This window comes from Oncorhynchus mykiss, chromosome 12 (genome assembly GCF_013265735.2).
Source record: "Oncorhynchus mykiss isolate Arlee chromosome 12, USDA_OmykA_1.1, whole genome shotgun sequence".
In the NCBI taxonomy this organism is placed as follows: Eukaryota; Metazoa; Chordata; class Actinopteri; order Salmoniformes; family Salmonidae; genus Oncorhynchus; species Oncorhynchus mykiss.
The window spans coordinates 43,393,602-43,410,795 of record NC_048576.1 but is presented as its reverse complement, the minus strand read 5'-3'; the positions used below and the strand labels follow the sequence as shown (position 1 = coordinate 43,410,795).

The 17,194-nt window shown below is 40.8% G+C and overlaps 1 protein-coding gene across 1 annotated transcript in view; it reads left to right on the top strand.

Annotated features, from left to right (window-relative positions):
- The window catches only part of LOC110538899 (opioid-binding protein/cell adhesion molecule), a 560,346-nt gene that overhangs the window by 106,987 nt on the left and 436,165 nt on the right, over positions 1 to 17,194 (top strand). The window lies entirely within an intron of this gene.

Sequence of the window (17,194 nt, the reverse complement as noted above, 5' to 3'; positions counted from 1 at the left end):
ATTCTGTACAGGCTTTGTTATTTTCCATTTGCCAATTAGCTTAGTATTGTGGAGTAACTACAATGTTGTTGATCCATTCTCAGTTTTCTCCTATCACTACCATTAAACTCTGTAACTGTTGTAAAGTTACCATTGGCCTCATGAGCGGTTTCCTTCCTCTCCGGCAACTGAGTTAGGAAGGACACCTGTATCTTTGTAGTGACTGGGTGTATTGATACACTATCCAAAGTCTAATGAATAACTTCACCATGCTCAAAGTGATACTTAATCTCTGCTTTTATTTTATTTTTGAGATGGCAGGTAGCCTACTGGTTAGGGTGTTGGGCCAGTTACCGAAAGGTTGCTGGATCATATCCCTGATTTGACAAGATAAAAATCTGTTGTTCTGTCCCTGAACAAGGCAGTTAACCCACTCTTCCCCAGTAGGCTGTCATTGTAAATACAAATTTGTTCATAACTGACTTGCCTAGTTAAATAAAGGATTAATTTAAAACATTTTTTTATATAGTTTCCCTTCTTTGCGAGGCATTGGAAAACCTCCCTGGTCGTTGTGGTTGAATCTGTGTTTGAAATGTCCTGCTCGACTGAGGGACTTTACAGATTATTGTATGTGAGGGGTAAAGAGATGTTAAACAATATTATTGCCCACACTATTAGTCCATGCAACTTATTATGTGATGTGTTAAGCAATATTTTAATCCTGAAGTTATTTAGTCTTGCCATAACAAGAATAAGCAGACCACCAAAATTAAATAAATATTCAGAGGCTTTGATTTAATCAGAAGCTGCTCCTTCTCTTTTGATCCTTTTCTTAAATAAAAAATGAATGTACAGTATATTGAACGTCAGTGTAGCTACATGCATAGCCTACCTGATTGCTGTGCATAAAGAAAGGATCCTGATCAAGAGAAGATAGACTATTTTGTTACCTTCAGATTCCAACTGCTGAGATTAATGTATGCCGGGTCATGGACAATATCACTCTAGTTACCACAGGGGATCTGATAACAAACTACACTTTAAGTACCCCTAACCACACACACACACACACACACATCCGCACACACACCAACTCCATACTGCATACTGTCAGTCTTTCAAGACAATACATGTTTTTACATCAGCTAAGACTTTCCACCAGATTTCATTCATGGTTACTTAAATAAGGAAAGCAAGCGCTGTGAGCTGCACCTACATTATCTAAATATAAAGCTGAGGATATCAAATGTTGTTAGCCTACTAACTGTTCACTTGTAATGGCATGGTATGTGACCGTGGTACATTTTAAAAGCCACAACAGTGGCAATAAAAGGGAAAATACCAAAAAAGGGCATATTGAAATGTAATGTCCTTATCACAACTGCGCAAAAAGCACGCTTGACTGTGAAATGTCAATGTTTAAGTGATGCACACATAGATAATTATTTAGTATTCATTTGTTTTGTCATTTGATTCATTGAGCTACAGATTTGACGAAAGCAGTCCGTTTATATTAAGGAAAAGAAAGATGACACATGGACAATGATGTGTTCATTTGGAATACTATACTGTACGTTTGGTATGATTCAGCTCTTCGTCCTTGATCCTTCTACTAAATGGCATTAACAACGGACCTATTTATGCATCAAATCAAATCAAACTGTACTTGTCACATGCGCCAAATACAACAAGTGTAGACCATACCGTGAAGTGCTTACTTGCAAGACCTTAACCAACAGTGTAGTTCAAGATGAGTTAAGAAAATAATGATCAAATAAACAAAAGTAAAAAATAATAAAAAAGTAACACAATAAAATAACAATAACGAGGCTATAAACAGGGGTTACCAGTATCGAGTCAGTGTGCGGGGGTACAGGTTGAGGTAATTTGTACATGTAGGTAGGGGTGAAGTGACTATGCTTAGATAATAAACAGCGAGTATAGGGGTTCAATGTAAATAGTCCGGTGTCCTTTTGATTAATTGTTCAGCAGACTTATGGCTTGGGGGTAGAAGCTGTTAAGGAGCCTTTTGGTCCTAGACTTGGCGCTCCAATACTGCTTGCCGTGCAGTAGCAGAGAAAACAGTCTATGACTTGGGTGGCTGGAGTCTCTGAAAATTTGATGGGCTTTTCTCTGGTATTGGATGGCAGGAAGCTTGGCCCCAGTGATCTACTGGCTGTACGCACTATCCTCTGTAGCGCCTTACGGTCAGATGCCAAGCAGTTGCCATACTTTGAGGTTTTGGGGACCCATGCCAAGTCTTTTCAGTCTCCTGTGCCCTCTTCACGACTGTCTTGGTGTGTTTGGACCATGATAGTTTGTTGGTGATGTGGACACCAAGGAACTTGAAACTCTCGACCCACTCCACTACAGCACTACAGATGCTTTTCCAACAGTCTTGAAGGAGTTCCCAAATATGCTGAGCACTTGTTGGCTGCTTTTCCTTCACTCTGTGGTCCAACTCATCCCAAACCATCTCAATTGGGTTGAGGTTGGGTGATTGTGGAGGCCAGGTCATCTGATGCAGCACTCCATCACCCTCCTCCAAACCAGATGGCGTAACAATGTAGAATGCTGTGGTAGCCATGCTGGTTAAGTGTGCCATGAATTCTAAATAAATCACAGACAGTCACCAGCAAAGCACCCCCATCATCACACCTCCTCCTCCATGCTTCACGGTGGGAACTATACATGCAGAGATCATCCGTTCACCTACTCTGCATCTCACAAAGACATGGTGGTTGGAACCAAAAATCTCAAATTTGGACTCATCAGACCAAAGGACAGATTTTCACCGGTCTAATGTCCATTGCTCATGTTTCTTGGCCCAAGCAAGTCTCTTCCTATTATTGTTGTACTTTAGTGGTGGTTTCTTTGCAGCAATTCGACCAAGGCCTGATTCATGCAGTCTCCTCTGAACAGTTGACTCTATGAAGCATTTTTTGGGCTGCAATTTCTGAGGCTGGTAACTCTAATGAACTTATCAAATTAAATTGTATTTGGCGCATGTGACAAATACAACAGGTACCTTACAGTGAAATGCTTACTTACCATGTCACAACACAACTGATTGGCTCAAACGCATTAAGAAGGAAAGAAATTCCAGAAATGTACTTTTAACAAGGCACACCTGTTCATTGAAATGCATTCCAGGTGACTACCCCGTGAAGCTGGTTGAGAGAATGCCAAGGTTGTTCAAAGCTGTCATCAAGGCAACGGGTGGCTACTTTGAAGATTCTCTATTTGTTTAACCCTTTTTTGGTTACTACATGATTCCTTATGTGTTATTTCATAGTTGTGTTGTCTTCACTATTCTACAGTGTAGAAAATAGTAAACATAAAGAAAAAACGTGGAATGAGTAGGTGGGTCCAAACCTTTGACTGGTACTATATATATATATATTTTTTTTTTGCAACTGTTGGTAGTGTTAGCTAGAGCTAGTCGGCTGTACCTGCCGCAAAACCCCTCTATTTTTTAGTCTATAGCTTGTTCTCCATCTTCTTTTTAAATATTGGGCATGTATTTCTCTGGCTGTTCAAAACTCGTTTTCTCATGTTCTCTCTTGTCTCTCTGCAGCAGACACACTGTATAGTGAGCAATATGTTTGGAACATCAAATAGCAATACTTATAGAATCATGAGAATCACAATACATATCATATCGGCACTAAATATCATGATACTATTGTATCGTGAGGTCCCTGGCAATTCCCAGCCCTAGTGCTATGTCTCTGATGTTACTGGTGGGAGTTTGTTCCGGCTAGCGTAGTCTGTGTTACCCTGTTGTTTCCTGTAAGATCTCAGACTGCTCTTCATCTCACTGTCCATTCCTGTGAATGATGGTGCATGAGGAGACACCCCTGGCATTCTGACAGTCATTCCATCTCCAATGTTTCCTCCCTGTCCCCAAGTGGAATTGTGTGCTGAAAGCCTCCCCCCAAAAAAGGCACCTTCGTTTGATCTCAGCACCAGCAAACTGTGAATCCTTAAGTGCATCTTATAATGGATCCTCTCACATTCAAGTCAACAGAGCATCCTGACACCTACGATCTGGGGAAATCTAGAGAAAACATGGCTGGTAATGATGAATTTAAATGCAAACGGCAAGTTGACACGGGAAACAAATTACACCCCTCACTTGGCTAAATTGCTCCAAATCGAAGACGAGTCCTGAAACTTGAGCAAATTGCATCCCTGATTTATGAAAAAATTGAATATGGGAAACAAGGTAACGGCTAATTTCTCCCCCTAGTCCAATTGACTGTGGTGGCGGGAAGATACAGGCATCGATTTGATGGATGATTACAGAATCAATTGAAACATTTTTGGGGGGGTTTTGAGTACGTGACATTTTGCTCATTCCCTGATTGACATGTAGGTGTTAGGTTAGCTATTTTAGGTCTGATTCATAGATTATGAACACTTTTATGCCCATCCATTATGGCCAACCAGGGTATTCACAGTATTTATTCAGTTTCAGGAAATGTCTCTTTCTGCTCCTATACTAATGCAACTTTGATGATTGTTGATGCTCATCAGAAACATGGTAGTCATACATGTAGTAGAAAAATAAAGAGTGAACAAATGTGAAAGATGATGAAGGCCAGTGATGAAGATGCGTCTAGCGACTTGCTGGCACCGAGGCCCAACGTGATGACTCAATCACAATTTATGGCATTGTGCTGATGGCTGACCATATGTCGGCTATCACAAGAGTTAAACACATCTTATTTGTGGCTTTCTCCGGGCCGGGGATATTACCACAGAACCCTGGGAGCACGGACACCATTCGAGGTATGAAGACAGATTACAACTTTAATGGACAGAATTAATGTTACCGTGTGAATTAAATTGTCTTGTTTGGTTTATTTCAAGAGTTCACGAAGAGCTTCACATTTTTATATGTTCTATTGTAATGTGCGAGTTATCAATGTCTTTTTACAGAGTTACTTTGTTAATAATCTCTTCGCCAGACGGCGGTTAGTTCAGATGTGCGCTTCTCTCATTTAGATAAAGAGTTGTGATGATTAGATTCAAGAATGTGTGTGATGTTTTTATGCCCTTTGTGTTTTATTTTGGCCAAGCAAAGTGATGGTAAATAAATGATGAGGGTTATTGAGTTCCCGCCATAGTCAGGATAAAAATTGAAGTGATATTTCATTCGGCACGTCATTGTAAACCAATCTCCCGGTATAGCCTATGTCACACCACAGTGTGTTTTTATACAAAATATCTACGTATAAAAGTATCTTTTCACATTTGTAGCCTTCTGGTATGTACCATTTAATAATTGCATTCTCATTGCTTAACTGTAATAAATCAGATTAGTTTTAAATAGATACGCACGGTAGTCTGTATATTGCTGAGTAATATTCCATGAATTATTCTTTGATGTATGGTCTAATGGTAAAATATATTCCTAGCCTGGCAGGTAGGAGCTTTGGGCCAGAACCGAAAGGTTGCTGGATCGAATCCCCGAGCTGACAAGGTAGAAATCTGTCCTTCTGTCCCTAAGCAAGGCAGTTAGCGGACGACACATTTCAGTTGAATGCATTCAGTTGTAAAACTGACTAGGTACACTCTAAAAATAAAAGGTTCCCGGAGTATCCTTTAGGGGTTCTTCAAATTGAAACTGTGGGGGAACACATATGTTATTTGAAGAACCCTTCAAAAAAACCTTTTAATGGATCCTTGAAGAACCTGTTGAAGAACCTTTTGGGGTACATTTTTTTATTGCCTCCCCTATTATTATTATTTTGTATTATTATTAATAATAATATACATGACAATAACAACAATAACACAATATTTGAGTTGTCAGTGTTTAATATAATTTTTGTGGAAAAGCAGAATACAAAAATAAAAATATGAGGTGAACTCCTAGCAGAGCCCGAAGCCCAATGGGTATATCCTCTGGCGTGTTGTTAGTGTTGATGTTCTCCATAGCCAGAATGATTTCGCAGTGCATGGTGATCAAACAGGTTTCCTGTTATATTCAGAGGTGTAGGGAGGGTGAAGTCTGTGAATCTATTTCTTTTATTATACAGATGTTTAACAAAACATGCACACAACAGTATTCATACCTTGGGTTTTGTGGTAAATGTGAATGAAAACACTTTTCATACACATACCTTGTCCATAATGTAGAGGCCTATTGGATTTTAATTGAAAAGGTAGAGGAGGATGGTACATGTGATCTGCATAACATACCAATACCAATTGGCGTACCTTTATAGCATACATATTCTTACCTCATTGTTGATTAATATCCATTGATTTGTGCCCATTTTCTGTATTAGAAAGATTTGCACGGATATGAAAAGCTAGATGGAATCATCATAAAACAATATACAATTAGATCATACAAGGGACAAACCTTACCTTAAATTGAGGAGAATATTGTGCCTGCATCTGCTGTCTTTTCAAATTCAAATCCAAATGTTTCAGTTGGGCAGTTAGGTTCCTGCAAGAACCCCCACCAACTAAGGAGGTTTTTTGATGAACCCCACCTCCTATGGGGTTCTTGGAAGAACCTTTTTGGGGGAAAATTTCAGTGCCAAGAACACGAAGGTTCTTTGAAGATCTTAGAAGAACCCTTGTTGAACCCCTAATTGTTTGAGTGTATCCCCCTTTTCCTTTCCTTTCCCATAGCATATTCGCTTGGCCTCGAACTGTGCAGCTTTGAGCTAAGGTTATCTCAATAATTTAACGCTGGGACTTTTATCGCAAGATATTAGCTATTGGTCTCTTAACCTCTTAATAATTGTAGAAAGGTAAACCTAGACCTATGCAAGTTATAGTACTCCATGTGGGGACGATAAGACTCGCTATCTTACTATCCAATGGACATGTTTATTGGCCTATAGCATTCACATGATAATGGAGTCAGATTGATTATTATACTATGGTCGTATTCATCCGACACAAATGTCTGTCATCCTCAGTCGAAGTGGATTCTCACTCATCTACATACACATAGAAAGGTGTTTCGTGTACTATCACCACACCAAGCAGTTTTCCCACTCTGAACCGGCAGAACAATACAGTCAGCTCTAGCACCTATGGATCTCTGCCGACACTGCTTGCACTCGGTGTAAGCCATCCTATTAAAGTGCCTGGACAGAGTAATGGGAAATCATGCTCACTTGTTTATAGCGCTTTCTTTCTTCTGTGGGGCCCGAATAAGAATGTGGCGGGTGTATCAGTGGGATTGAACAAGCACCTCCCGGTTGTCTGATAGATTGATTGCGTGACACAGGGTTGACCTTTATCTTCATCCCATTTGAGCCCTCTTCCATTTCTTTCACACACCTCCCACTAAAAGTGGCGGTCCATTGAAGAACACTAACATGTAGGAATATTGTCTTACATCTACCCCCATTAAACTGAGGAGGATATAAAAAAAATACCAAAGCAATGCCGCCATTACACCCCAGCTAATATTATCCTCAGAGAGAGACGAGGTTCGGAATACATAAGAGCACCCGGGAGTTAACTGGTGCCCAGCCTATTTAGCATACCTAATTGACCTCTAGCTCAACACGCGTTTCTGTATTCCCCTTTCCTAATATTATTTTCTGACTCGGTGCGAGCAGACGTTTTTGTGATTCACACGCTTAATCACGGTTCAAGTCACCGTTTCTGTTTTGCTAAAGATGTTGATGCAACAAATGCGACACTGTGGCCTTCGGTATTGTGTGTTATCTTCTTTTCTTCCTCAGACAGTTGTAGTGAACGGGAGCCAAGTTCACTCAGGCTTGAATGGAGGCACTGTAATTTAATAGGCCTTGCACAGTTCAAGGGTACGATTTGAAAGTGCCAAAGCAGCAATCACTGATTAATACGTTGTAATTTACAGTATAACTATTGCTGTGTTTGGCCATTTTACATAACATTGTGTACAATGGCACAAATCCAATACACTTTTCCAGATAAATGTAAAACAAAACAATAACACAGCATCATTACACCAAATAGGTTTTTTATTTTTATTTCAAAGAATTAGACAAAGTGCTGGACACATTTGCATGATTTAGCAGAATAACAATAGGCTAATTCTATTAATTTCTTGTCTGCTTCTTGGAATCACCCATCAGATATTGGACACTGTCACATTGAACTATATAGCGCATGAGTAGTGGCCTCAAATAGCCAGTCTATCACAATGGGATATCTCTGGAGAGACTTAGCATACTAAAAATACACAGTGATTAACTGCTTACGTCATCCTAATGGGGATTATTAACCTGAAAACACAGAGACATCTTATTTTAAGCATGGCGAGGAAAATGACAGGAAAGAGGTTTGGATTTGCCGATAATCATGAATAAAAGTTCCACAGAAATGACAGATTTTCATATTTGTGAGCCCTAGTCAGTTTTATTGACCTTTCCAAACTTTCCATTGAAAGGCCATTTTTTTTTTCTCATGGTGAAATGTCACCAATAATCATGAGAGGTACAGTCAAACATACCCGTATCTTTTTGTTGACATTGCTTTTATGAATTAGACAAAGGCTAATCATATATGCACCCTGTGTGCTGATATGTTTAACTGTTAGTCAATGAAAGGCCTGAAGGTCAGCCACCGAGGCTCAGACCATTTGCCTTTAACAAAGGGTACTGTAATGGAGATCTGAGTGGCTCTGAGTCGGCTCCGTTTACCACCCCGGTTGTGGTTGAATTGATTTGGATTGCTGAGTAAGGCTGGCTGACATTGTAGTAAATGCTCGGGCCCCACAGTCGTTTGCCGTTCAGCTAAACGTCCCCGGGCCAATGCTGCTTTGCATGGGCAAGACACCACCTTAACAGCTCTGTTTGGGATTCATAGACTGTGGCCACCGCTGGTTCAATATTTAGCAGACTGAGGAACTCATCGAGAAAGGACTCGCTTTTTGGCCCCCAGCCAACATCCTTCCCCAAGAAGGCCTTGAACCTGTGAGGGTATCGTGGAAACAAACTGCGGGCGAGATGGACATAGGCTGCTAATGCTGCTCCTGCTGCTTAATGAAACCCAGGTTGTACATTTACCAGGTTTATCTATCCTTAAGCCATTACACTGCCTCTGTGGTGTCACAGGTAGTAGTAGCTACAGCTCTGAATTGGCTGTCATGGTACCAATTTAGGCTACACACAGCAGAGGTCGAAGATTGGAACAGATGATATGACTCATGGGTCTGCACTGCGTCGCCAGATGTATCACTCGAGCGGCCCCATAACCGTCCCATTATCCCCTGATTTAAGCTTCTCAGGGCTAATCTGTCATAACAAGCAGACCGGCCCAGCGGCCGCCAGAGATGGGCCTTGTACAGTCCCCCCCGGCTCCCTCTTTCCACTTCCCAACATTCTCTAGATGTTTCGTACCCCACACCTACTCCCTCCCTCTCTTACACCCATCATCCCTCCGATAGCAGATCAATCAATCTCTGAAGGCCAGAGAGACCCTGGTTGTTGAGGGGAGGAGTGATAAGTTGAAGAGGCACGCGGCCAAATGCATTGTGATTAGCCTAGTATCAGTTAGCGATACTCTGTCAACGCGCGATTCCCTGTGCCAGGGAGGGCTAGCGTAAGATAAATGTGACAGGCTGGCATAAGGACATGCACATCTGCAGAGGGACTTAACAACAAGCCCAGGGCTAGAAGTGGCACCTATCAATCAACGGCGACGCAGGACGGGACAGGCTCACGGTGTCACGTGACACAATATGAAGCAAATGTCCAGTGTGCTTTGTAGAGAGGTGCGCCACGCTGTCACTGCCAAGATGGATGATCATCCTACATCACTCTGTGCTAGGGGTCCAGTCTGAAAACAACCAACTGTTAGGAAATTATGATTAATATGACTGAACAAATCATTTTAAATGGAACTGTAAGTAAACTTATACTCTGTTATATTATGTTTAATAGGCAATATGAGTTCATAAGAATAAATTGTGTGACAGGAGAAAGGAGTAATAAAATGTTAAAGAACACCATTCCAACTGGGCAGGAACAAATGGGTTGTGGACTGTGTAAACACATAAGGTCGTTAGCCTATGGTTGACCCAACCTGAAACTTAGCTCTGGGGTTTTTAGATTAGGCAGTGAGTTCATTCCTAGGGTTTCTGTTAATTAAAACTGTCAGTTCAGTGGTGATCGATAATGTTGAGGGGTCAAAGGTTATCTGGGAGTGTGTTAGTAAGTTAGAATGAACTTTTCACCTTACTTTGTCCTGGTCGACAGGAGGGGGTTCGGTTAAGGCAGTGAAATTACGTCATGATCTGTATTTAAACTGATGCATGTGTTCGAGTGGTAGCGCGCTCCGAGAATAAATTCTATTACCTATTATTTAAAGACTGGTCTGCGTCTAGTTTATGCAAACAAGAAATCTTACAAATAATCATAAAATAGATGAAGGGCTTTCAATTGATGAAAGCACATTGGCTTAATTAAATTATAATAACACCAACACACAATGATAACAAAAGTATAAACCACAAGCCTCTGTCTGTTGCATACCGTGTCAGTTACCACAATGCTATTTATTCATGGAATTTTAACAAGCTTTCCCCCACCCCGCCTCAGTTCTTAAAAAGAGATAATCAAATTCTAAATGTCCAACAGACAAACCACATTGCGATTGCTACTCCCCCCCTATTGTAGAGGAATATAATCTCTCGGTTTGATCTTCAAACACATCTGAGCAGTGATCACACTGACACCTCGGCGCCAGCCTGTGTTTTTCACAACGTGTTGCCTGTGGCATATGAAATGAATGCACAGGGGTGATTTATTGGAGCCGAGGCAAAGACTTGCTGCTGGGCACGTGCGGCGTGCCGGGGTGCAGGTAACCCCTTTTGCACACACTCGCACGTACACACACACACACACACACACACACACACACACACACACAGTCTCTTTCTCTATTTCTCTCTCATTCTCTTTACCTCCCTCCTGCTTGCTGCCTGTGCCGCATTTCATTTGTCATTGCCTAAGTAATCTGAGGAACGTGCTGAAAGCACGGCCGGCCGCCCACTGATAACCCTGCCAAACCTGGAGGACCCCAGCTGGCAGCTCTCAGAGGGACGTTGTTCCCGAGTTAATAGAGACTGACTATAGCTCAGCTTCAAGTGGACCCTAATGTGCACCAGGAACAAAATACTTGTTTACACTTGAGAGATCTGTGAATATGAGAAGTAATCAGCACCACCAGTAATCAGCAGTACCGCAAGTAGTAAACATGTCCTCCTCGACTGCTGGTTCTTTGAATCATGCTGCCATTGAATTAAAGTCTAATCGGGCTATCGAAATCTGTGATAAATATATGGATGTATTTTTTGGTTGGTTGATTGAGATTGAAATAGATAGATTAAGATTGATAAAATGACAGACAGACGGAGAGACCTGATAGTTTCCTACCATATAAGGTTAAGGAGTGTGGAATCCTTTTCGAAATCTTGAATCCTTGTTTTCGACTTTGATATCTCCCAGGCTCCTTGGCCCTTTGATTTATAACCCATTCATCTTCCATGTAGCGGGAGGTGGGTTGGACGCACTGCCATCCTCTGTTGATTATTCAGTCATTTACTCATTTAGACACAAAGTCACTATTGGAGAAAAATGTTGGCTAAAGGAATGACTGCATAAATAATCCATCTTATTTTGTTGACATCAGAGAAATCAGATTTTTAACAGGCCCTCCCACCCAAAAACATACAGATAGGGAGATTGTGTGTGTGTGTGTTGGGGAGTTGGTGGTGAAAAGACATGTCTTTAGAGTAGCCGATCATGTGATTAGATGCAGGAATTGAAAAGGCATGGGTTTTACGGCAATGTTGAATGTGTTAACGTGCTGTTATGGAGAACTATCCTCAAGGTACGTTCGTTTAAGGGGGGGGGGGGGGATTCTACCTCAAAGCCCACGCCATCACTTTTCTTTAACCAACTATATTAAGTCAATTGAACAAGCCATCACGCCTGCTGTTCTCATAACCAAACACATTTTTGTTACATACCAAAACCAAGGTGTTATAACCGCCCCGTTCCCAATATGTGTTGTCTCATGTGTACATAGCTACTGTATAGCTATGTTGGGACTGGCAGAACCAATAGACAGACCAATATTGGATGATGTAGATAGCAATTCTGATAGCAAACCACGGCAATCAGATCGTGTGTAGGCTACTTTTTACCAAGTGCCACATGTCCCTTACACTTGAAAGTGATCGCCAAGGTGTTTTTTTTGTGCCCTGACAGACTAAACAGTGGGAGTTTAGTCTATATGAGTATTCTTTGTCCCTGGTCCAGGAGGGCAGTGTGTGTGTGTGTGTGTGTGTGTGTGTGTGTGTGTGGTCAAGTGTCTGTGTTGGTGTGACCGGTGTAGATTGCCTCTGCGCTGTGTTTTGATCGGCTTACATATGAGCATAGGATCAGCGTTGGTGTCTTTTATTCTCTGATAAGGACAGGAACAACTTACATAAACAAATGCTGTGCTGCCCTTATAGACCAACTCCTCTCTCCCACATGGGAATAGTAGACAGGGTGCAATAGAACAATAAACGTGTCTCACATAACAGTACAATATAAGGTAAATGCAATGTACAGCATGACATAGAAGTGTACAGTATAGTCTATGGGCCTAGGCTAACCAACTTTCTCAATGACAGCCAGGCGTTATGTACAGTGACATGATATGCACATGTGAACAGCTGTCAGTAAGTAAAATATCGTAGAAGTATCTTAACAAACAAAAACTCATGACCCAGCTGACAATGACAGGAAAAACCTCCATAAACAAATGCTGTGCTGCCCTTATATGCCAACTTCTCTACAAAGTACAAATCAACAATGAAAAGGGACAAGAATAACCATGCTAGCTCAATGATGACATCTACAGAAAAAAATACAGTAGCTAGCTAGCATGTACTGTACAACATTTACAAACCAGAAATGACTGAAATGCACACATATCACAATATAATTGTGGGATGGCTGACAACGTGCATCGATGTGGTCGGAAGGTGTGGGTTCTTTTAATCATAAACGGTCCGATGGCAGCTTCTTCTCATTGTTGCTAGCTTTGTGGGGAATCGTAGGTGGCTCATTTCAGCTTGATACCATGTCTTGTTTTTGAGGTGTTTTGACTGATGTCATGTCTATGCTAATACGGCAAAACTTCGCTAATTAACTAATCAACAACTGTAACTGTAACGTATATGAGAGACAACATGTGCTCATTGTGCAAATGTATTTATATTTTCAATAAACACTTGGAGACTAAATATAGTTTACATGTTGTCAACCCCGTCTGTTTTGCCCCATAGTTGCGTACCCATCTGTTTTGTTGCTAAACAACCAACATGTCGATAGGACTGATTATGATTTTCAGTCTTCTTTTTTTTTTTTTTTTACAGTTACCTACCTCTTCCACATGAGTACAGTGGAAGAGGTTTATGAGGGGAAATGCAGAAGGAGAAGAAATTGTGCTTCATTAAAAAGTGCACTTACAACAACAAAATGAATGTACACTAATATCAGGCAAGGGAACTATTCAGATAGTGTAATTATATAATTACGTTACATGGCCATTCGTCCCAATTCAGCATTAACACTGAACAGCCTGTAACAGGTCAACAAGGTCTTGATTAGTAATTGATCAGGTTGAACTACGTGTTGAAGTGTGAAACTGAGACATTAGCCCACACACAAACTCCAGATCTAGAACAGGAGAACACTGGTTGTTATAGGTCATTTCCATGTAAAAGGACTTATGAGTACCAACATGTGAAGCTCAAAGGAGCATATCAAATTGGGTGTCAAATGAAAGCGAAGAGTCTATATTTTTGGTAAATGAAGGCATAGATACATTTTTCAACCATTTTCCAAAAAAATGTTTTGGCATAAGTAAGGGGGTGGATTTCTTGTCAAACCGATGGAAAAGGGTTCTTAGAAAACATCTACCAGAAAACGTCTTAAAAGGTATTATAAATACTTCAAAACACAATAATGTTTAAGTATATACTTAGGAACTTAATTTGATCACCCACTTTCAGGATAACTTTCCTGCAATGCAGGACATTTAAAACTTGTAGTGCATTTGAGGTTTAAAAAGGCTTCTGAAGATTGTAATTTCCACTTTGAAATTACAATCTTACGAGAAATGTTTCTACCCCTACAAAATCGTCCATTAATTATAATCCACATAATAATTTACCTTTCCTGTTACTGCAGGAAATTAAAATCCTACATCTGTAAAGTGCCAATTTTACCCTGCCAAGTAAAATCAACATTTATATTTAGTTGGCGAAATTTTCCTTTTATGTTGTAAATCCGTTACCAAAAGCCCACATATCTTTAAGATATTCAGTCATTTCTCTTCCTCATGAGGGAGGAGAATGAAAGTTCACAGAGTTCACTGCTGCTTCAGTGTCTTTAGATATTTTTGTCAGATGTTACTATGGAATACTGAAGTATAATTACAAGCATTTCATACGTGTCAAAGGCTTTTATTGACAATTACATGAAGTTGATGCAAAGAGTCAATATTTGCAGTGTTGACCCTTCTTTTTCAAGACCTCTGCAATCTGCAATGGCATGCTGTCAATTAACTTCTGGGCCCATTCTTGCATAATCAATGCTTGGAGTTTGTCAGAATTTGTGGGTTTTTGTTTGTCCACCCGCCTCTTGAGGATTGACCACAAGTTCTCAATGGGATTAAGGTCTGGGGAGTTTCCTGGACATGGCCTCAAAATATCTATGTTTTGTTCCCCGAGCCACTTAGTAATCACTTTTGCCTTATGGCAAGGTGCTCCATCATGCTGGAAAAGGCATTGTTCGTCACCAAACTCTTCCTGGATGGTTGGGAGAAGTTGTTCTCGGAGGATGTGTTGATACCATTCTTTACTCATGGCTGTGTTCTTAGGCAAAATTGTGAGTGAGCCCACTCCCTTGGCTGAGAAGCAACCCCACACATGAATGGTCTCAGAATGCTTTACTGTTGGCATGACACAGGACTGATGGTAGCGCTCACCTTAAATTCTCCGGACAAGCTTTTTCCCGGATGCCCCAAACAATCGGAAAGGGGATTCATCAGAGAAAATGACTTTACCCCAGTCCTCAGCAGTCCAATCCCTGTACCTTTTGCAGAATATCAGTGCATTTGGAAAGTATTCAAACCCCTTCCCTTTTTCCACATTACAGCCTTATTCTAAAATGGATTAAATTAAAATCCTCATCAATCTACTCACGATACCCCATAATGACAAAGTGAAAACAGGCTTAGACATTTTTGCAAATGTATAAAAAAAATAAACAGAAATACCTTATCTATACAAGTATTCAGACCCTTTGCTATGAGACTCGAAATTGAGCTCAGATGCATCCTGTTTCCATTGATCATCCTTGAAATGTTTCTACAACTTGATTGGAGTCTAACTGTGGTAAAATCAATTGATTGGATGATTTGATGATTTGGAAAGGCACACACTTCTCTATATAAGGTCCCACAGTTGAGCAAAAACCAAGCCATGAGGTCGAAGAAATTGTCCGTAGAGCTCCGAGACAGGATTCTGTTGAGGCACAGATCTGGGGAAGGGTACCAAAAGATGTCTGCAGCATTGAAGGTCCCCACGAACACAGAGGCCTTCATCAGAAGTTTGGAACCACCAAGACTCTTCTCAGAGCTGTCCGCCTGGCCAAACTGAGCAATCTGGGGTGGTCACTCTGACAGAGCCCCAGAGTTCGTCTGTGGAGATGGGACAACCTTCCAGAAGTACAACCATCTCTGCAGCATTTCACCAATCAGGCCTTTATGGTAGAGTGGCCAGATGGTAGTCACTCCTCAGTAAAAGGCACATAAGTTTGGAGTTCGCCAAAAGCCACCTAAAGGACACTCAGACCATGAGGAAAAAGATTCTCTGGTCTGATGAAACCACGATTAAACCCTTTGACCTGAATGCCAAGCATCACGTCTGTAGGAAATCTGGCACCATCATTATGGTGAAGCATGGTGGTGGCAGCTTCATGCTATGGGGATGTTTTTCAGGGACTGGGAGACTAGTCAGGATCGAGGGAAAGATTAACAGAGCAAAGTACAGAGAGACAGGGCGTGAGTTGGGGTGGGCATTCTATGTTTTCTGTGTCTGTGTTTCACCATAGAGAACTGTTTCGATTGTCATTGTTTCACTTTGGTTATTTTGTATTCAGTGTTCAGTTATATTTCATTAAAATGGACACTTACCACACTGCATTTTGGTCCGATCTTTCATACTCCTCATCAGATGAAGAAGATCATTACACCTATGTTAACAATGTATTTCCATATTGAAGGAATGTAATTAGAAAAATGTTTCAACATATTTAGCAAATTTGGGGCTATCTATTTAACAAACTAGGCTATAACGAATTAACATTTGAATTGGAGTTGATGACAACGCAATCCATAAAATACAGTAAATACACAATTTGAAGCAACCACATATTTAGCCATGTCAAGCTTGACATACCCACAACTTGTTTATATCTCAAAACCCAGCCCTTTCACTCCACCGCCAGCTACTGCACCTAATTTCCAGTTGTGAATATAGCCAAAATATTTCTGACACACCCTCAAACCTATAGCGCTGCTGCTAGAGGTAAGATTAAACATTGCATTGTTAAAATAGACCCCATATTGTTTTTTATTCATATACATTTTTTCTATGAATGATTAGGGATAAAAAAAATTGGGAACAGAATTACAGAAACATCTTTAATGGAATTACTGCAATTTAATTGGCTAAAATGGGAAATCAAAGTAGTCACAAACCACAGTTGGGTCACCTGTTACCGTCTTTCCTTCCACTGGCATACTGTTATGTTCAGGTCATTACTGTTTTCTTTCTCCTTCTGTCATTTGGTGGTCAAGATGAGAGTGTCAAAATAGTCTGGACAACCCCTCCCTCCCTCTTTCTTTCTCTCTGCCACTCTCTTCTCCCTTTCTCCAGTTAATATTACCTCTCCCGGGGCATACTGACACCTACCCATGAGCTCCCTCTCTTTCCATCAGTGGAGGCTCCTCAGAGGAGGAATGGGAGGACCATCCTCCTCAGTGAATTTCGTATAGTCTTTTTACATAGGACTATACTAAATATATTTGCAATGAATGTCTACAGTAGCCTCAACAACACTCTGTAGGGTAGCACCATGGTGTAGCCGGAGGACAGCTAGTTTCCATCCTCCTCTGGGTACATTGACTT